General features: G+C 41.5%; 1 protein-coding gene across 4 annotated transcripts in view; it reads left to right on the forward strand.

Moving 5' to 3' along the window:
• The window catches only part of Auts2 (activator of transcription and developmental regulator AUTS2), a 1087122-nt gene that overhangs the window by 360867 nt on the left and 705590 nt on the right, over positions 1-20665 (forward strand). The window lies entirely within an intron of this gene.

Raw genomic sequence — 20665 nt, forward strand, 5'->3', positions numbered from 1 at the left:
TTTTGAAAAGAATTTCTTGTAATTCTGAGAGGTCCTCATGGGGAAATGTGTGCCAGGAAGCCACTGTACAATAGGAGCTCAGTCGGATTTCTCAGTTCTCATACGTTTGTGAAAATTACTTGAAGATAGATCTAGCTCTGTGTCAGAGGTTGATTTCATCGTTGTGGTTGAGAAAGCCATGCCGTGTTTGCATGTTTCTCTGCATGTTGTTGGGGGTGCTTCCTGATGTGTGTCAGGAGGTATTCCCAGTGTTGGGTGTAATAATACCTGTATTAGTTACTTGTCTCATTGCTGTGTCAAAATACCTGGTAAATAAAGGCAAGGAGGTTTTTACTTTGGTGTACAGTTTCTAGAGTTATAGTCCGCTTTGCAGGGCAATCAGGATGAAGGAGTGTGAAGAAACTGGTTACGTGAGTCCGCAGTCAGGACGCACAGAGCCGGAGACCAGCGCTTAGCTTGTTTTCTCCTGTCTCTACACTTCAGGCCTCCATCCCACAGGATGGTGCTGCCCTCAGTCACTGTAGGTTTTCCTGTGCCATTTAACCTAATGTAGGGAAATCATCACAGACATGCCCTGAAATCTGTTTTCTTGTGATTGTCGATCTCCAGTCGACAAGACTGACCATCACAGTATCAAAAACAGGCCTCATATCTGAATTCGTGGTACTTAGTAGAGGGGGTATTGTGGGTGAGTGGGCATTTCAAAGGTGAAGTAAACTGTGGAAGTGGAGGGTGGCAAACCAGTATAGCAGACCTAATACTGAAGTATTCTATGAATTCGTTATTTTTTTCTTATAAAACTTACTTTAACCTAGAATGTTGGTTGTAGAAGACTTTAACATTTTTATGTGTAACACATGGTTGACGATTACACGCCCTTTCTTGAAATAGTTCATGTTTCTTGGGCGTCTGATTTGTATATCATCATCTAAAACCTCATACATTACAAAAACAAAAACCATATTGAAAATAGTCATACAGTTTTATATGCATTCACTCACTAAGAAAGCAGCAATAACATGTAGTATCTTACAGCCTTACATTGACAGATACCTCATGGTTGCTTGTGGAATTGACCACCCGAAAGGCTGCAGCTTGTGAGTCATGTGAGGTTGTTGGGACAGCTAAATGACTCCCAGGGGACAGATCTTAACCCCAGGAGCTGCTTAACTGTGCAGTCAATAGAGAGGGGACTTTGAACAAATGTGTTGGATATCCAGACCCAGTGCAAGTCAACAGGGTTCAGTTTACTGAATTTATATAGTGCTTCCTACAGACAAAATTGCACATAAATAAGCAGCAGGATCCATGTGGTGCTTAAATAATTCTTGCCATGGAGAACCCATTGGAACAAATTCCTGCTTTTAAAATGAGCTCCCTGACATAATTCTCCGCACAGAGAAGTGTAGTTCTATCCAGTGTTATCGGAGACTGCAAATAGGATGATCGGTGTAGCCGTAAAGGATGGCATAGCAGCATCGTTAGAAAAGGGATACAGTGTTGGATCATAGGGCTTGGTACCTCATGCCGCAAGGTCCTCAAGCCGGGCTGTAATCATATCTTCTACCTGTATGCAGTTCTGCGATGTGAGTGCTCTTCTAAAGAGTGAAGGTGACTCATTACTAGAAAAGATTCTGTACAAATTTAATTCATTCACAAATTGAAAGATGGGACACACCTTCAGAGCCCCTCACTGCAGAGGTGGACGTTTATCTCTTTAGTTAACAGCTGCGGGGTGACACTGTTTGGAATGAAGATGCAGCAGAGAGAGAAATGATTGGATTCTGTATCCTGCCTTCATCTGTCTGTTTGAGCAGAGATGTGTGTTTCTATCATTCATTCAGATTGTTAAACAGAAATGGGGAGCAAAATAATGAGAGCAGATGATTGACGAGCATTCCAACTGCCCCGTCGCCAACCTTTTCTCTTCAGCTCTGATTCTGCTCACATTAGCAGATGGCACCGGCTCTTGGCCGGTGCCCGTGCTTTTCTGATTACAAGGGGTTGTTCTTTTGCCCGCCTCCTTTAAAACAACAAGAAAAAATTGGTAATAACCGACTGCATGCGCATTGGCCGGGGCGCTAATTCCTGAGGATAAGACAGAAGCTTGGCGATCACCCCGGCCTTCTGTGTTGTGTTAGGATGGCTCTGCCTGGCAGCAGAAGCTTGGCTGATTAAACCTGCGCTCTAGGTGTTGGAAGGCTTGTTTAGTGGTGGCTGGAAAAGAATTTGTAGTTATGCGTCCTAAAAATCTGAGAAGAGAAAGCTAGGAGTGACTGGGTGATGGTTCAGTCACTAAAGCGCTTTCTCTGGAAGCCTGCGAAGGTGAGTCTGACCACCCAGAATCCAGAAATGCCGGGCACGAGGATGCTTTCTTGTAATCTGAACTCTGGGGAGATGTAGAGGAGGAGAGTCCTGTGGCTCGTTGACTAGCCAGCCCAGCTGAACTGATGAGCTCCAGGCCCATGAGAGACCCAGTACCCCTCAAAAGACAAAGAGCAAGGTGGACAGCACCCAAGGCTGCCTTCATATGCCATATGTGCGCCCCCACACACATTTTTATACCTGTAGCTATACAGTAAACACACTCATATACACATACATACCCCGAAAACGCAGCGCCTCTTATAAGTTTTTTTTTTCAGACAAAAAAAAAAATCTCTAAAGGAAAGTAAGGAAGAATACTCATTGCCCACATGGGTGGTTTGATGCTAGGTGTAGCCCAAAAATCATTATAGTTTTGCATACAACCTCGTCATAGAGGATAATGAGCCTGTCTCTATATAGGAGAATATAGTTTGATAGATTAGAAAGAAGTTCAAGGTAGAGTTTTACATTATAAAGAATGCTTGCAACCAGTAGAAAATGGACCCCTCACTTCTGAAGCAGAGAGAGTCACTGTAATCTGTCAGGCAAGTCTTTTTTATTCATTTTTTAATGGAGAAGAAATAAATTTTGATTTCATTTGAATTCTTGGGAGAGCTGTTTCAGAACAAGTGTTAGCCCTTCAGAAGCAATGCACTCCATACAGAAAGGCTTTATGAACTCATCAGTCTCTGTTGAGGTGATAGTCAGATGTGCTGGCTAACTTTCAGCGTCAACTTGATACAACCTGGAGTCACCACAGAGGGGAATTTCGGTGCAGAGTTTTCTAGATCAAATTGGCTTGTCTCCTTGCCTGTTGACTGGCAGGTGAAATGGAAGTCCACATTGATTGTGTGTGGCAAAGTTTTCTGGGCTGGATCCTGAACTGTGTTCGCGTGAATGTTCAATGAGGGAAGCAGCAGATAGCATGGTTCCATTGACTGTGGATGTGGTGTGACCAAAGACCTCTTTAACCTTGCTTGGCATGGACTGCCTATAACCTGGAATTGTAAATCAGATAAACCTTTCTATCTCATGGTTGCTTTGGGTCAGGGTGTTTTGTTGAAGCAGCACCAGAAACTAGGACAGCAGGACATGGTGTAGACATCTTATGTTTGGCCTTAAGCAGGTTTTCTCTCTGAGGTTCCCAAGATCTCTTTATGAAGAAGTGGAGAAGAGCAAGTTCAATGGTGCTGCTTATCAAGGCCCAGAGCTCATTTTCTAGCTATTTTCAAGGCAATCCTTCAGAACGTTTTTATTTTTCCACTCTGGTTATTACTTTGTGAGGTTCGTTATGTAGATGCCTGTCCTCGGCCAAGTGTTTGTCCTTGGTTGAGATTAAGATACAACTTCTACTGGTGACAGTTCTGAAGGGGAAGGAGACAGAACATACACGTTTGTTCTTAGCATGGGCCATAGTGGTGTTTAACCTGAAAAGAGTTGAGAGAGGTGAGACTGAGTAGTTTTCAGCTGATGTGTTCCTGCCGTCAGCAGTATGTCATTGAACTTAATAAAAGTCCTTTTTATGAGAGACTCCACTCTGGCATAACCTATGGAAGATATAGAGGTAAGGTCAGCCCTGAGTCACAGGTACCAATAATGTTCATGTTCCTGCCATTCCAGCTCAATATGAAAACTCATTGGATTTGTATTTGCTTTAGTAAGGAAAGAATAAAACCATATTCGGAGAGATATAGTGAATTTAGCTTTTGTTTTTTTTTTAAGGAGTGTGTGTGTGTGTGTGTGTGTGTGTGTGTATGTGTGTGTGTGTGTGTGTGTGTGGTTTGGTGGGTGTTGGTGTGTGTAGTGTGTACAAGAGAGTGAAACACACAGTGAGTCCAGAAGAGGGTGATAGATTCCCCCCAAGGAGCTGTCAGATATGGAGCCTCAAGTCTTCTGCAAGAGCAGATGTTCTCTCTTGGCTGCTTGGCCAGTGCCCCTATTAAGGGGCCCACAAATCATCTGTGATTCTTGTTCCTGTGGCTTGAGCACTTTTTCTGACACTTGAATACATCTGCACACAATTAATGCATACACACACACACACACCTCTACCTACCTACCTACTTACCTACCTACCTATATACATACACACATAAAATAAAGTCAGTCTTTTACAAAGATATTTCAGAGAAATCAGAAAAAGTTGAAGATAATGGGATGGAAATTCAATCAAAAAGCAACCCCAAAGAGTTTGTAACTTTCAGGTTTCTTTGGCAGAAGTATCAGGAAGAAATAGGATAAAAGTTGCTAGTCTCAAAGCTGGGCAGACTTGGAGACAGTCTTTTACAGATACGTTTTGGAACCTCCTTCCCTTTGCTACTTTCATATAATATTCAATTTCAAGACATAGGTGGATGAGCTTTTTGTCCAAAAATTTATTCATACCTATAGATTGTTTTTCTCCATCATTACTTTATCTAAGAACACTTGGGTTTCAATGTTGAGATAACTTATAAGGTACTTGGATTAAGAACACGGAGGCTTCAGTGCGTAGTTATTATATGAGGTACTTGGATTTAAGTTTTAGTTTATCTACTTAAACTCAGACTAGCTCCCATGTATTTTCCTGAGGACATTTCTCCCTTTCTTTAGCTTCTGGAACTCTGCCTGGAACATAGTAGGTACCCTGTAAATATTTATAAGTATTAAAAGCGTGTCATTGCGATCCATATTCTCATTTAACAGGGTAGCAAATGAGCTTTAGCTTCCTTCTGTGATTTGTCCTTTCGCCAATAATGGAGACCTTAGAAAAGAGTTCGTCACTTCTTTTGTTTGGTAAAATAGTGAACCCTGACCTTCAACCACCCCCACTTACCCCAGCAATATACATTCTGGAATTAGATTAGCTTGGTAGCAAGCCTGTGTCCTTTCTCTGATAATCTGTTTTCTAGCTCTGGAGTGAAGGTAACTTGAAGAAGGGGCTGGGGATGTAGGATGAGAATCGTCACAGTCAGTATCTGTATTAGTTGCTTTTCTTATTTCTGTGATAAAGTACGGTGACCAGTAACAACGTGAGGAAGAAAGAGTCTATTTTGGCTTATGGTTCCAGAGGGATAGACCCCATTGTGGTATGGAAGACATGGCGTGGTGGCAGGAGCAGGACGCTGGCTCGTCACATTTTATCCACCCAGAAAGCAGAGAGTGCAAAGAGGAAGTGGAAAGACGCTATGGGTCCTCACCGTGATAAACTTAGCAAGACTGCACTTCCTAAAGGTTCCATGACCTCCTCACACAGCATCTGTAACCGCGGACCAAGTGTTCAGATATATGAGCATATGGGAAATGTTTCTCGTTCAATTGCCATTCGTTTGTCATGCCTCAGGATCTAGGGCACAACACACTTAATTAATCACCACCTCTTCTTTACCAGTGAGCATAAATCCATGTTTCTGCCAGTGTAGTTAGAGGATGGTGCCAGAACTATACAGACTCTGGGAGATACCTGAAGCACAGCCCCCATGTAAAGGAACATTCTAGCGTCTGGGCTATTTGCCATGTATGCATGATGGATACATGCTAATGTGACCTCTGGTTTACTTCTAGTTTTCTGCCCTCCCTTTCACTGAGGTCATCTCATACAGTGCTATTTCATATGGGCACCCGGTATCTACTTTTGTTTGCTAAAGTCACACATTGCTTTTTTTCTTTTTGTAGTGATGCTATCACACATCAAATAATGTTCATTTTTAGAGCTCTGCATCTGGATGTGTATCTGATGATGGAAGTCTTACTTGGAGAGAATTCTGTTTGGTAGCCTGCTTTCCACTATATTAGAAACCCCCTCTCGAACTTGGTTCCTCCACAAGGGGTTGGTACAGTGGCTCAGTGACTAAAGAGTACTTACACTCTTGCTGGGGTTCCTGTTCCAGCATTTACAGAAGCTGATTAACGGGGGCCATAATGACAGCTCTAAAATAGCTGATATTCTGGGCATTGTGGAGCACCCACCTATGTCTGACATTCACTCTTACACATATCCATGTAAAGAAATACAAATCTTTTGTAAATGGAAAACAAAGTAATTTATATAAAAAAGTCAAGAGATCTGAAGGGCCTCAACATTGTTGATTTAGTGAGTTAACCGAGTACCAGTTCTAGGATATGTCTGTCTTCTGTTTAAATCCATGCTGTTTTTGTCACTACTGAAGCTGCTTCCTTTTATAACGACTGTCAGTAACAGTCAATAGGTATGTGATTCTTTTTTTTTTTTCATGCCTAACTCCAGATAGGCGGGAGTGAGGGCAGGGAAATTGAAAGTGATTGAAAGCAAGCAGACATCTCACCTAGACAGAAAATGCAGTTGTTCTCATGTCTGTCTCTCTTGACCTCTTTAGGACAAGTGTATTCAACCTGCTGTTTTGGAGTATTGCATTAAGGATGGCAATCCTCAAGTTTTTGACTGACTTATGGCAAAGAGAACCAAGAAGGTTCTGTTGGCCTTAACCAGATTTGTAGCTCAAGTTGGTTTCCCCAGGCATCCTTACACCGGCCCAGTGAAGGAAGGCAGAATGGTTGTTGGAGACTCAGCGTTTCTTAATCCTTTAGTCAAACGACTGGTCATCAGCAGCTAAAGTGTTCCATTAAGACTATGGATTTTCCACAATCCCAGAGAACCTAGACAACAGTGAGGACCCTAAGAGAGACATACATGGATCTAATCAACATGGGAAGCAGTAAAAGACAAGATCTCCTGAGTAAATTGGAATCATGGAGACCATGGGAGAGGGCTGAAGGTAAGGGGAGAGGCAGGGAGGGGAGCAGAGAAAAATGTAGAGCTCAATAAAGTCAATAAAAAGGGAGTCTGGATTTTCCGGAATATGAATATTGCCCCAGGTTATAGATGTTTCAGTGTTGTGTGATCCTTTCTCTGCAATTGTATGTTTATTTCAGTTTGAGTAAGTGAGAAATTGTGAAAGTAATCCTGTGGAGTGACTGATGGTGGCAGGACACTTACTCTCCCTCAGGCAAGACAGAAACACAGTCATCCAATAAGTTTCACCCACAAGGACATTGTTATATAAGGAATTCAGACTTGTACAGTTGTGAAGGCAGAGCAGCTGTGTCCCCTCCACCTCTGGATGGCTGTTCTTTAATGGCTTGGTTGTGATGAATACAGTATTTGTGTGTGCATTTTTATTTGTTTCTAAGCACATGCGTATATGGATGAAAATGCCTGGTTTATGCATTCAGATACCCACGTGCGCACTTGTGTGCGCGCGCGCGTGTCTGTGTGTGTGTCCAGAAGCCAGAAATCTTTGGGCCTTCCTAACTTTCCTCTTACTGAACCCTGAACTCTGTTCAAGTCCCATCTCTGTTCCTATTCTCCTCCTGCAGTACTGGAGTTTATAGGTGTATAAAATGATGCTCAGCTTTGTAGATGGGTCCTGGGGTTCTTGCTGGGAACCTAACATATTCATAAAATGTGTGGATGTGTGCTTGAATGGTGAAGCATGATGAAGAGGTGTGAAAAAGTTGTGCACTGGCTAATCTTACATTATTTTGACATCCGCTAGAGTTATTCGAGAAGAGGGACCCTGAATTGGGAAAATTCTCTCAACTGAGTGGGCAGTGGACTAGCCTTGGCTTGTTTTCTTGGTTGATAACTGTATATAGAAAGACCCATGTAGATGGAGGCTGCTTGTTCATTCCCAGCCGCCCAGACCCAAAATGATCACACAGATACTATATTAACTGCAATACTGTTTTGCCAATAGATTAAGTGTATTTCGAGCTTGTTTTTACATCCTAAATTATCCCATTTCTATCATTCTATGTATTACCACGAGGTTCATACTTTACTGGCAGGGTTCCCGGGCATGTCTGTCTTCTCCAGCTTCTACATGGCGTCTCTTTAACTTTGCCCACTCTTTCTATTTATCTTTTCCAGAACCTTAGGCAGTGGTTCTCAGTCTGTGGCTTGCGACTCCTTTGAGCTGTTTCAGTGACCCCTTCACAAAGATCACCTAAGACCATGGGGAAAAACCCTGAGATTTATATTATGATTCATAATAGTAGCAAAATTACATTCATGAAGTTACAATAAAAATAATTTTATGTTTATGTGTCACCACAACATGAGGGACTGTAGTAAAGGTTCACAGTATTAGGAAGTTTGGGAACTCCTGACTGTAGAGAGACAGATTTACATCAGAAGGAAGAGAATTTTCATGGAGCCTTGTTTTAATGAGCAAATACATAAAAACAAACAAACAAACAAACACACAAACAATAAACCACTGGTTTTTACTATACAACCTTGTCACACTTATGTGTATACTATGCTTCATATGTATGTGTATGTATGTACACACATGTGTACACACGCACACACATTCCTGTTGAGCTCCAGGATTAAATGCATGCCTGTCTAGGACAAATAGCATTTTATTTTGTGTTTGCTTTATTTTTTGAGATAAGGTTTCTTTTTATAGCCTGTCCTGGACCTCACTCTGTTGACCAGGCTAGTTTTGAACTCTAAGAGATTTGCTTGCTTCTGCCTCCTGAGTGCTGATGTTAATGGCATACACCACCACTGCCTAGTATGGCGAATAGGATTTTAACAGTTCAGAATGAGGACATTCTAAGAGTAGGCAATAGCTATAAACAAATACTGTTCGTTTTGTGTGTATGTTGAGGGGTTGTTTGCTTTTTTGAGAAAAATTTTTTTCTGTGTAGCCCTTGCTGTCCTGTAACTTTCTCTATAGACCAGGCTGGGCTCAAACTCACAGAAATCTGCCTGCCTTTGCCTCCTAAGTGCTTGGATTGAAGTGTGGGCCACCACTACCCAGCAGACCTTACTTCTCCTAAACATGAGGTGTGAACAGCATGATTGGTAGGCGTTCAAACTGAAGGAAGAAGACATTAGGTCTGTTTGTCAGTACTGGGTCACAGTGTGGCATAACTTATAAAACTGATATACCACTTGACAGTAGAGAGGCTTATAAAGTATGTGATATTTTGAATTAAGTATCTATGTTCTCTGCACAGGTGGGGCTGAAAAAGCAGATGTGATTGACAACAGACTAGCACTGCTGGAGTAAAGCTTGTGGTTTACTAGGATAACTGCTGCGGGTCAGCTGGGGCAGAAAAAAAAATCAGCGTTGATTTGTAAACGGGGGTTTCTCTTATGTTTTCTGGCTGCCCAGACCCAAATAATCACACAGAAACTATATTAATTTCAATGCTGTTTGACCTATTAACTCAGGCCTCTTATTAACTAACTCTTAACATCTTATTAACCCATTTCTATTAATTTGTGTATCACCACGAGACTGTGACCTTCCAGTAAGGTTCCAGGGGTTGTCTGTCTCTTGCATCAGCTACATGGCGTCCCCTTGGCTCTGCCTACTCTCTCTGCATGTCTCTGTTCGAATTTCTCACCTACCTTTTTTTTCTTTCTTCTTCTTCTTCTTCTTCTTCTTCTTCTTCTTCTTCTTCTTCTTCTTCTTCTTCTTCTTCTTCTTCTTCTTCTCCTCCTCCTCCTCCTCCTCCTCCTCCTCCTCCTCCTCCTCCTCCTCCTCCTCCTCCTCTTCTTCTTCTTCTTCTTTCTTCCTCCTCCTCCTTCTTTTTTTGCTAAGCCATTGGCCAAAGCAGTTTTATTCTTTATCCAATGATAATAAAACATATTCAGGGCAAACATAGGGAATCTCACATCCGTGATTAATAAGAAGCCAACATCATGGTATCGAAACCCTCTGTTAAGTTTTTCTATAAAGTCTGCACACAATGTGGTCTTAAGAGGTCCAAGGCTCCGTTTGAAGCTATGTCTGAGCTTGAAAATGTGTAAGAATCTATCACATCATAAGGCTACTTTTGAGGCTGTAGCTGAACTTGAAAATGTGTAAGAATCTATCACATCATAAGGCTACTTTTGAGGCTGTAGCTGAACTTGATAATGTGTAAGAGTCTGTCATGTAAAATTGGTTTTGAAGGCCCAGAATGATTATAGAGAGAAGCTTGCGTCTGGCAATGTGTCGTAGGGTGTGCTAGTATTCCTGAAGAGAGGCCATGAGAGGCGTTGGGTGAAGGTGGAGCCACAGTTGTGGTATCCACAGCTACCAAGGACAGTGGTAGGTGTGAACTGGCACCAGCCTGAGCCTACTAGACAAATTGGGTGTGCTTTAGATGGCAAAGGTGATGAAATGTAGTTCCCCCAGCCTGTTGGGGCCAAATCATGAGTGAGTCCTACACGCATGAGTTGTAGGATTTGATTTATGGTACTCAATGTTGGGCTTTGCTTCAATATGATTGTCACCGTGCGGTAGGTCTTCCTTCTTGGAATAAGAAGTGTGTGATTGTTGGTGGTAGGTTGTTTTTTTTTTTTAATTTTACTGGATCCCACAATTAAGATACTTGGGATTTTTTTAAAAATAAACATTCGACTTTTAAACTGTTGAATGTCTTTTAAAGAGTGAAGCTTTTAAAGGTAGACTTTCTTTTTTAGGGCTTGTTTAATTTCTTATTTATGGCAAGATGAGCAAGCCAGTAAGCAGCATTCCTCCGTGGTCTCTACTTCAGTTCCTGCCTCGAGGTTCTTGCCTTGGCTTCCTTCAAAAATGAACTGTTGTCTGTAAATGGTGTAAGTCATTTCCACCCCGAGTGGCTTTTAGTCAGTGTTTTTTAACAGCAGAAAAGCAGCCTAGAAAAGTAGGCCATTATATATTTACATCTGGGAAGCGTATAAAGCAACTTGAGTTGAACAGTCACACTAGGCATTTATGGTACTTGTTTGTTTACTTCCTAGACGACCTCATCCTTGGCTGACCTTGAACATGTTATGTACACATTCTTCTGGTAATGACCCTGGGCTCCTGATCCTCCTGCTTCTGCCTCACCAGACTTGTTACAGCATGCTCAGTTTATATGTTGCCAGGATTGGATCCCATGACTTCTTGCATGCTAGGCATACACGATACTAACTGAGCCACATCTCCAGCTTCTGTATGTGTATATGTTAGCAAGACCCCTTGTCTACCATGATGAAGGTCGGGACTAATATTAAAATGGAAGGGACAAGTTGCTCACATCCAGAAGACGGCTGCGTTGTCTTGAACCAGTTAAGAAGTGAACAGTACACAAAGACAGAATATTGTATACATAATAAATAAATAAATTTAAAAAAAAAAAAAGAAGTGAACAGTTCTGCTTATAGCTGTGAATTAGAACAGAGTGGGCAGATTATGTAGCAGGAAACTTTCCTATCTTTATATTAACAATGTAGCAAGTACTTCATTTTTTCTTCATTGTTGTAATTGAAACTGGAAGAGATGTAGCAAATAATGTGTAACTTCATTTGAGTATGTATCATTTTCTAAACAGCAATTTAAACACTTGTGCCATTTCAGTTCATGTAGAAAACTCTGTGATGGTCTTAGTCAATTTTGTAGAGGAGGAAACGGAAACTGAGTTAGAACAATGAGGTCCAATGTTGTGTATCTTATTAGAATTTTCTCATAAGCATATTCGACTTTTAAATCTATTGTAAAGATTTTTTTGTTTGTGGAACACTGTTTAGGCATCTTTCTTGAGAGTGCTGGTTTGTATTTCCACACTGTCTTATTTACAACATGAAACATGTTGAAATACTTTTTATTTTAAGTGTAGTGTAAATTCATTATATTCCACTTGAACTCTAAATGCCATGACATGTAGTCACGATCAATAGATGCTGAAAGGATGTGTCAGGCAATATTCCAGGTGCTAGCTTTTCTATGAATATCAAGGTGTTGCCTTTTCAACACTGGGCACAGTCATCACTCCAAGAGGGCATTATGGAAAATTGAAGGGGGGGCCCTGTTTGACTCCTCAGAGTTGAACTGGCCTGATAAAGGAGAGGCCTGGGTACCAGCTGTGTACATTCAGGACAGGAATGTGGCTGATGGAGCCTGGAACACTGAGATTTTGAAATGTGACCTGTGATGTCCAAAGCAATTTAAAGGTCTTTACTCTGTAATTTTAGCATATTTTATGCACATGTGGCACAGTTGTTGAAGAATTGGTTTTATGTGTTCAGCAGATGGGACCACTCTAAATCAGAATATTTTATTAACATCAGATGGTAAGCCCTTTGAAATTCTGACTTTGGGCCATTCATCCTTTATACACCATTACCTGTGTTCGGACTTCAGAAGCTGGAGTCTAAAATGGAAGCACGTGAGCACTTAACTTCGTGGCTGCTGCAGTTAGTGAAGAAGCTCGGCCTACCTTTCCCCAGCAGTCTCTTGGCACGTAGGCCTTTCTTGTCCCACAGCACTGCCCCTGACAGTTGTTTTTGTTGTTAATTGTTCCTCTGTTCCTTGGATTGAAGCCGGACGTTAGTTTAACTTCACAGATGAAGGGTAGCAGAACATGTGGTCCATTTTTTTTTTCTTGGAAGTTTCACAGAGGCTCATATTGGTGTTATTCGGATGCCCCCCCCCCTTGGTGACTTAAAATTCACTCCACATTGCAAGTAAGAGAAAGGAGGAGGGAGAGAAGGCTGCGTTTGATAGGGAGTGCTTGAAGGAAGAAAGGCAAGCTTTCAGATGTTGTCTGAACAAAGCCCTGGGATGTGAGGACAGCAGCATCTGGAGGTTTTCAAACACTCGAGCGCGGCTGCGTGCTTCCTTTGCTGTCAGAGGAGCAAGAAGCTGCTTCCTGTCATTTCCCATCTTGTCACTTCCAGGACCAACATCTTGCTCCTTCTTTCACCAGCTGTTGTTGTGTTCTTCCCTCTCTGCAGACAGATGGTACCAGAGCTTCTTCGGTGATCTTCCCCACCCAGCCCTCCGTTGTGCTCCCTCTCTGCCTAGTTCTAAAGAAACCTGCTGTGCGCTACCTCCATAGAGCAACAGTTTGGCCCTGCTGCTTCCGCTGCCTTGTTCAAGGATCCCAGCTATGCTGGAGGGTGGGAGGGGAACCACTGGGGACACCGCGATGGAAAACCTGCCCTATCGACTCCAGTGGGAGGTGCCTCACAGAAGCCCATTTTCAGAAACATCTTCATTTTACTTTTTTTTTTTGAAAGTAAATTTTATTAAATTATAAAAGTTTCCATTTCCGCCCCTCTTCCCAACACCCTCCCACTCCCCCCACTCCCTCTCCTCCTCCCTCTTCATCCCTTAGGGCAGTCAGGGTTTCCTGCCCTGTGGGAAGTTCAAGTTCCTCCCCCCCTCCCTCCAGGTCCAGGAAGGTGAGTATCCAAACAGACTGGATCCCCAAAATCCAGTATATGCAGAGGAAACAGGTCCCAGTATCATAGTCAATGGCTATTCAGAAAGACTTCGGGCCAGCCACATTCAGAGAATCCGGCCAAATTCCGAGAATCTGGTTAGATCACGTCCTCGTTCAGTCCCAGTCCAACTGGCCTTGGTAAACTCTCATTAGATCCGTTCCCTTGTATCAGTGGGTGATAGCATCCCTCGCAGTCCTGATTTCGTTTTTCATGTTCTTCCTCCTTCTGCTCCTCATTTGGACCTCGGGGGGCTCAGTCCGGTGCTCCAATGTGGGTCTCCGTCTGTATCGCCGTCCTTTGCCAGATGAAGGATCTATGGTGATAAGCAAAATATACATCAGTATGGTTATGGGCCACGGCCGATTCAGGCACCCTCTCCTCTGTCCAGAGAACAATCTGGGGGATCTCTCCTTGGACCTGGGATCCCATATATAATCAAGTCTCCTGTAAACCCTAAAATGACTCCCTTAGTTGAAATATATTCTTCCCTGATCCCATATTCATCCTTCCTCCCCCCCCATCCCAGGCCACCGAGCTTTCCCCATTCCTCCCCTACTCCCTTCTCTCTAACCCTCTCCCCTTCCATCAACCCTCCCACCCCCCCATGCACCCGAGATTACCTGGGACTCTTGTCTATTTCCTACCTCCTGGCGGATAGCTAAATAATCGTCATCAGGTTCATCTTCTTATTTAGCTTCTCTAGGATCATGAATAATAGGCTCAAAGACCTTTAATTATGATTAGAATCCACTTATGAGTGAATACATACCGTGTTCCTCTTTTTGGGTCTGGCTTACCTCACTCAGTAAAGCGTTTTCTATTTCCATCCATTTGCATGCAAAATTCAAGATGTCATTGTTTTTTACCACTGAGTAAAACTCTAATGTGTATATGTTCCACACCTTTTTTAACCATTCTTCTATTGAGGGGCACCTAGGCTGTTTCCAGGTTCTGTTGTATTCAAGACAGGACTGTGGGTTTTTATAAATTCCTTTCTATATGTTGGTGTTTCTTATCCTCTTCTAAATCCAAGATAGATGTTTTCTTGATCATCTTGATTAGGTATTTTCATTTCATAGGGCAACCTGTGCATTGCAAATGGATCACACACACACCCCCCCCCTTTTTTGGCTTTTCGAGGCAAGGTTTCTCTTTGTAAGAGTCCTGCCTGTCCTGGAACTTCTTTGTTGATCAGGCTGTCCATGAACTCAGAGAGATCCACCTGCCTCAGCTTCACAAGATCTTGGTTTAATGGTGTGAGCTACCACTGCCCACCTAATAAGCACTCTTAAAACTTGCTGTTTCTGTGTGGCTGTTGTCTTCAGCTTTATTTGATGTGTTAATCCTTTGTACTGATAGGCTACACTCATTGTGTGGCCTCTTTCCCCAGTTGACAATGGCTCACATCATGCACATACACAAGATGAAGACTTCATTTTGTCTGACTTTTTAAGACTCTTTGATCCACACTGCCTGCTGTTTTCTGTGACTTCTTCCTCTTCCCAGTCCAGGGGAATGCTTACTGTGTCCCTGTTGTCTTCACTACTGTCAAATTCATTTTCCCTGATAGGTGCTCGGGGTTAATGGTCGTTCTTTGGCACAGTAGCCCTTGTTGACGAGAGGGAACAGGCATTTTTCATGTGCTATTGATCATTTTATTTTGTACGTGAATTGTTCCTGACCTGTCCTACTGCTGTTATTGACCAGTTGATTTTTGTGTTCAAATTTATCATGGGCTAAGTATCTTAACCTTGCTTGTGTTGTGTTGGTTAAAAAGATCTTTTCTTCTGCGACGAGTTTCCTATTTTTTTTTCAATTGAAGATTGATTTCTTTTCATTTAATTTATTCCGATCATGGTTTCCCTTCCATCATTTGCTCCCAGATGCTCCCTAGCCAAACAGCTCCAGGACTTCTCTCTCTTTCCCTGCAGAAAACAGACAGGCAAATAGAGAAACACACAGCCTGCAGTAGAACAGAGCACACAGAGAAGAAAATAAATAGAAAAGTAAGAGTACAAGAAGCAAGTACCTCATAGGACACATGCACACACAGAAAGCCCATAAAAACACAAGCTTGGGAGCCATAAAAATAGTTTTCTATTTTTTTCAACATCTATTGATGTCAACTTTAATTCTAACGTGAAATCCATTTTATTGTAATTGCATTTGTTATTGATGGTTTGTGCTTACGCACCACGGCATATGTGTGTAAGTCAAAGGACAACTTTAGGAAGTTGATTCTCTCCTTCCAATACATAGGTTCCAGTGATTTATCCTACACTGTCAGCCTTGGCAGCAAGTGCCTTTACCCACTGAGTCATTTTGCCTGTCCCAGAATTTATTTTAATAGTTGGCACAAGGTGATATGCATTTGTGTTTATGATAAGTAATGATTTCCCTTGCGCTAATCTGTTTATAAATTACTATGTATTTTGTAGGACATTTTTGTTGTGTTTTCTGTAACATATATTTGTGAATGTGTACCATAGAACTTTCACCTATCTTTCTAGTGTCAGAAATCCCCTAGTTTTTATCTCTAGTAGAGTTCAAGTTCTGATTGTACATCTCTAACATGCACAAGCATTTTCCTAGTGAAAACACTGAGACCTCAGCGTTAGAAGAACCACCTATGAATCTCAGTGTGACCTCAGCTTTCCTTTGCCATCTGACCACCTCTCTTAAGTTTAAATCTCATCAACAAAGTGAACATCAAAATAGGTAGATTTAGATGACTGCAAGTGTAAGTTTTTGAGAGGTGGGAGCATTTTTGCTCTGGATGTGACAACAGCATCATTCTCTGTACTCTTTAAATATGTAAAAGTTTGAATGAAGTTAAGATAGAATATGTTCTTGGATTTGGTTTTCCTACTATGTAAAGAGCTGCTTTCATGGCTCATCTCACACACATGGATCTTTTTGTCCTCTTGGGTTTTTATTTTTAAATATGTATTTATTTGTGTGTATTTGTACAGCTGCACACAAAAGTGTGCTTCTGGAGGCCAGAATGGGCATCCAAAATATTTTATCATACTCCACCTAATCCTTTGAGCCAGGGTATATCTCTAAACCTGGGGTGTTTGATTTCTGAGCTAGGTTAGAAGCCCCTGTGATTCTTCTGTCTCACTCCATTGGAACTGGAGTCACAGCATGCATAGGATGCCTGCCTTGTCATGTGGATGCTGGGATTTGAACTCTGCACATTGTGATTGCAGAGCAAGCACTCCTAACTGCTGAGCCATCTTTTTGATGCTTACTCTCTTTCTCTTCCTCCCCCTTTCTCCATCCCCCCATCATATGTGACTATGCCACTAGCAGAAAGAAACTGAAAAGACTTTCAAAAATTTCGCTGAAGTTTGAGAAAGGAATGTAGTATTCATTTAAAGGTAGCAGAACACTAAAGGGACTCTCAATATTAGAGTATAAATCATTAGCTACGCTCTTTTTGTATTAAGCAAACTGTAATATAATCTAGCCAAAAATGTGTTGTTTTCATTTTGTTTAAAGAAATGACTGAGTTCTTTTATTTTATTTTGTGGTGTCATGCACCTATTCAATGCAGCTCCTTCAGGAAATGGTCTTCTGCAATAAAGAGGATGTCCCTAGTTAGGAGGTCTATGTCTTTGTTTTCTCTGTGTTTGCTTGCTTGCATTCTTGATTCAGCATGTATGTAAAAGTCACATGACAACTTACAGAAGTCCTTTCTTTGGCCATGTGCATCCTGCGTATCAAATTTAGGACTGGTGGCAGGTGCATATACATAGTAAGCCATCCCACCAGCCTATGGAGGTGTATGTCTTCAGTTTGATTTCTTCAGCAACCTAGTGATGTAGCTTCCAAAGTTGTATTGTCTTCATTTTACATAGAAAGGAAAATAGGAGAACAGAACAGGCCAAGATACTTGCTCAATCTCACATGAATTATGGGTCATCATACTGACCCCTACATGCGCTCTTATTAGGTCTAAGGCTTTGTTTTCAGACATTTGTGTTGGTTTCAGAACGGCATGATCAGAGATCTGAGGATGGTCAAGTTCTGTGTATAAAATGTACTGACTGGACAAACAGCTCAGTTGTAGAGCTCAAACCCAGCATGATCCAGATCCTGAGTTAAATCCCCAGTATCACAAAAAGAAAAAAAAAATAAGTCCTAACTAAACAGTGATCCATGCTCTTCTGTTATATATTGCTTAGGGAATGTTAAGAAAAATTTCACCTGTGGTCAATGCAGAGACACATTTTCCTCCTAATGGTTTTAATCAGAGTTAGTTGAATCTACAAATGGAAAACCTACCAATCCAGAGGACCAAGTATATTTTGATATTGAGTGTTCTAGTCCCCCCCCCTTTTTTTTGTAAAATGACCTCATCTACTTTAAACGAATTTATTTCAGGTGTCTGCTGTTGTAGAATATTAATTTAAGATGTGTTACATTTGCTTATGCTGTGGAATATTTGTTTAATTATACAAAGATATGTCACATTCTTTGATACTGCATTTGTGTAATTCTATGAAGCTGTGTTACTTTGCCTGCCTAAAACATGCCATTGGTCTAATAAAGAGCTGCACAGCCAATAGCTAGGCAGGAGAGGGGTAAGGCTGCCATGCAGAGAGAACAAACAGGAAGAAAAGAGGCAAGAAGATCAAGAAAGGGAGAAAGAGAGGAGGACATCAGGAGCCAGCCATCCAGCCACATAGCCACCCATGGAGTAGGAAGGGAAGAATAGCCCATTGAATAAAGAAAGGTAAAAAGCCAAGAGGCAAAATGTAGAAGATAACCGGGTTAATTTAAGTTAGAAAATCTGGCTAGAATTAAGCTAAAATAAGGATGGGCATTTTTAAGTAAGAATAATTCTCTGTGTATTTATTTGGGAGCTGGGTGGTGGGCCCCCAAAGAGAATAAAATTTTTTAAAAAAAAGAAACGTATAGTCTACCTATGGTGACATATATAAAAATACTTTTAAGGTGGAAAAAAGTTTGTAAAAGTACTGTGTTGTGTAAGAACTGCTCTTGCGATGTTTTGTGTGAGCCCTGATGTGTAAATATTGTGCATCTTTGCCACCCAGCGCTTGCTAAGATGAAATAACCTTCTTCATTAGTGACTTCATCCGATGTATGTGCAGATTTATTTTGTTCACAGTTGGAGTGCACAGACTACTTCTGGGTGGTGTTTCTTTACTTTGTTTTGTTTCAAACTTGAATCAAGTTAAACATATCTAAAAAGGGAAAATATTTTTGCTTTATATATTTTTTATGACAAGGTCTTATTCTGTAGCCTCGGTTAGTCTTTTTTTTTTTTTAAAGATTTATTTATTATGTATGCAACATTCCTTCCGTGTACACCACACACCAGAAGGGGGCACCAGATCTCATTATAGATGGTTGTGAGCCACCATGTGGTTGCTGGGAATTGAACTCAGGGTCTCTGGAAGAGCAGTCAGTGCTCTTAACTGCTGAGCCATCTCTCCAACCCCCTCGGCTAGTCTTGAATTCACTATGTAGGTCAGTGAACTCACAGAAATCTGCTTGTCTCTGCTTCTTGAGTGTTGGTTTTAAAGGTGTGCCCAATCTTGAAAAGAGGAAATCTATTTTTTTGTTTTGTTTTATTTTGTTTTGTTTTTTCAAGACAGAGTTTCTCTATGTAGCTCTGGCTGTTCTGGAACTTACTCTGTGGATGAGGCTGGCCTCGAACTCACCGAATTCCGCCTGTCTCTGCCTCCCGAATGCTAGGATTAAAGGTGTGAGCCATCACTGCCTGGCTAAGGGAATAGGAAGTCTTACTTGAGAAAATGATTCTATAAGATTGGGCGCTAGCCAAGTCTGTTGGGCATATTGTTGATTGATATGAATGTAGATGGGCCAAGTGCTATGAGCAGCACCATCCCTGCAAAGGTGACAATGAGTCCATGCGACAGCAAGCTGAGAAAACCTGTAAACAGTGTTACTCTATGGGCTCTACTTCAGTTCCTGCCTTTAGGTTCCTGCCGCGAGTTTTTGCCCTGGTTATCCTTCCTGATGGACTACAGCTGTAAACAGAATTAAAGTATTTCCTCCACAAGTTGTTTCTGGGTATGGTGTTTGTCACAGCAATAGAAATCTAATTAATATGGACCATTATGGCGGGAAACTTGTGGCATTGCATTGTTGTTGTATTGCATCAGCAGTCAAGAAGCAGAGAGAGATAAACACAGGTACCCACCCTGCCTCTTTATTTTTATTCTGTCTGGGACTGCAGCCTATGGAACGTTGATGCTGCTGTTTAGGGAGAGCCTTCCCTCTGCAATCATCCCAATCTAGAAAGTCCCTTCTAGGCAAGCCCAGAAGGTCATCTTCCAGGTGATTTTACACATTGTCATTTTGACAATCATAATTAACTTTTATATAATACAGTCTTTCCCCTCCAAGTCTAGTCAAGAGACATTGTAGGCAGAGCTATCAAATTTGTCCTCTGTGCCCCGAAATTGCCACAGAATTTTAATGACCTTAATGAACAAGGCCATTATTTTTTTCATCTCAATGTATAGTTGGTATTTTGGAAGTTTCATTCTCAATTGTCTGTTCAGTCTAGTCTCATATTCTGGTAATTGTTAAGGTGTATCCTTAATATGTATTTTCCCTGCCTCTCTTCTCTTCCCTTTCATGTGACCCTTTACTTTTGTATAGCCTTGTGATTAGGTCTTTGCTTTAAAATAATGTGGATCTAGACATGCCCTTGACTGTGCTTTTTTCTTCTGTTCAGATGAGGACTATGAAGTTGGTATCTCTCCCTCACTTTGGGTACCTTAGTAACTACGATACAGAGCTTCTCCCGCCTCATCTAGACACACAACCAAAGAGAGACCCCTTTGAGCTTCTTTTCAGCTACATAAATTGTGTGGCTGAGCTCTTAGTATTACCTAGTCTATTTCAACAAAGATAGAACAACAGGAAAAAGGCTTTTATACATTATACAGTCTTTGGCTATTCATTATAAAGGTCTTAAATTTTGTCCACATTGGATTTTCTACAGTATTGTCAAACAGGATCTATGAATCCTACAGTGCTCACCATAGGATTTGGAGATTGGGAGGGAAAGCTTAGGAGGGGAGC

This window comes from Myodes glareolus, chromosome 2 (assembly GCF_982192425.1).
Source record: "Myodes glareolus chromosome 2, mMyoGla1.1, whole genome shotgun sequence".
NCBI classification, from domain to species: Eukaryota; Metazoa; Chordata; class Mammalia; order Rodentia; family Cricetidae; genus Myodes; species Myodes glareolus.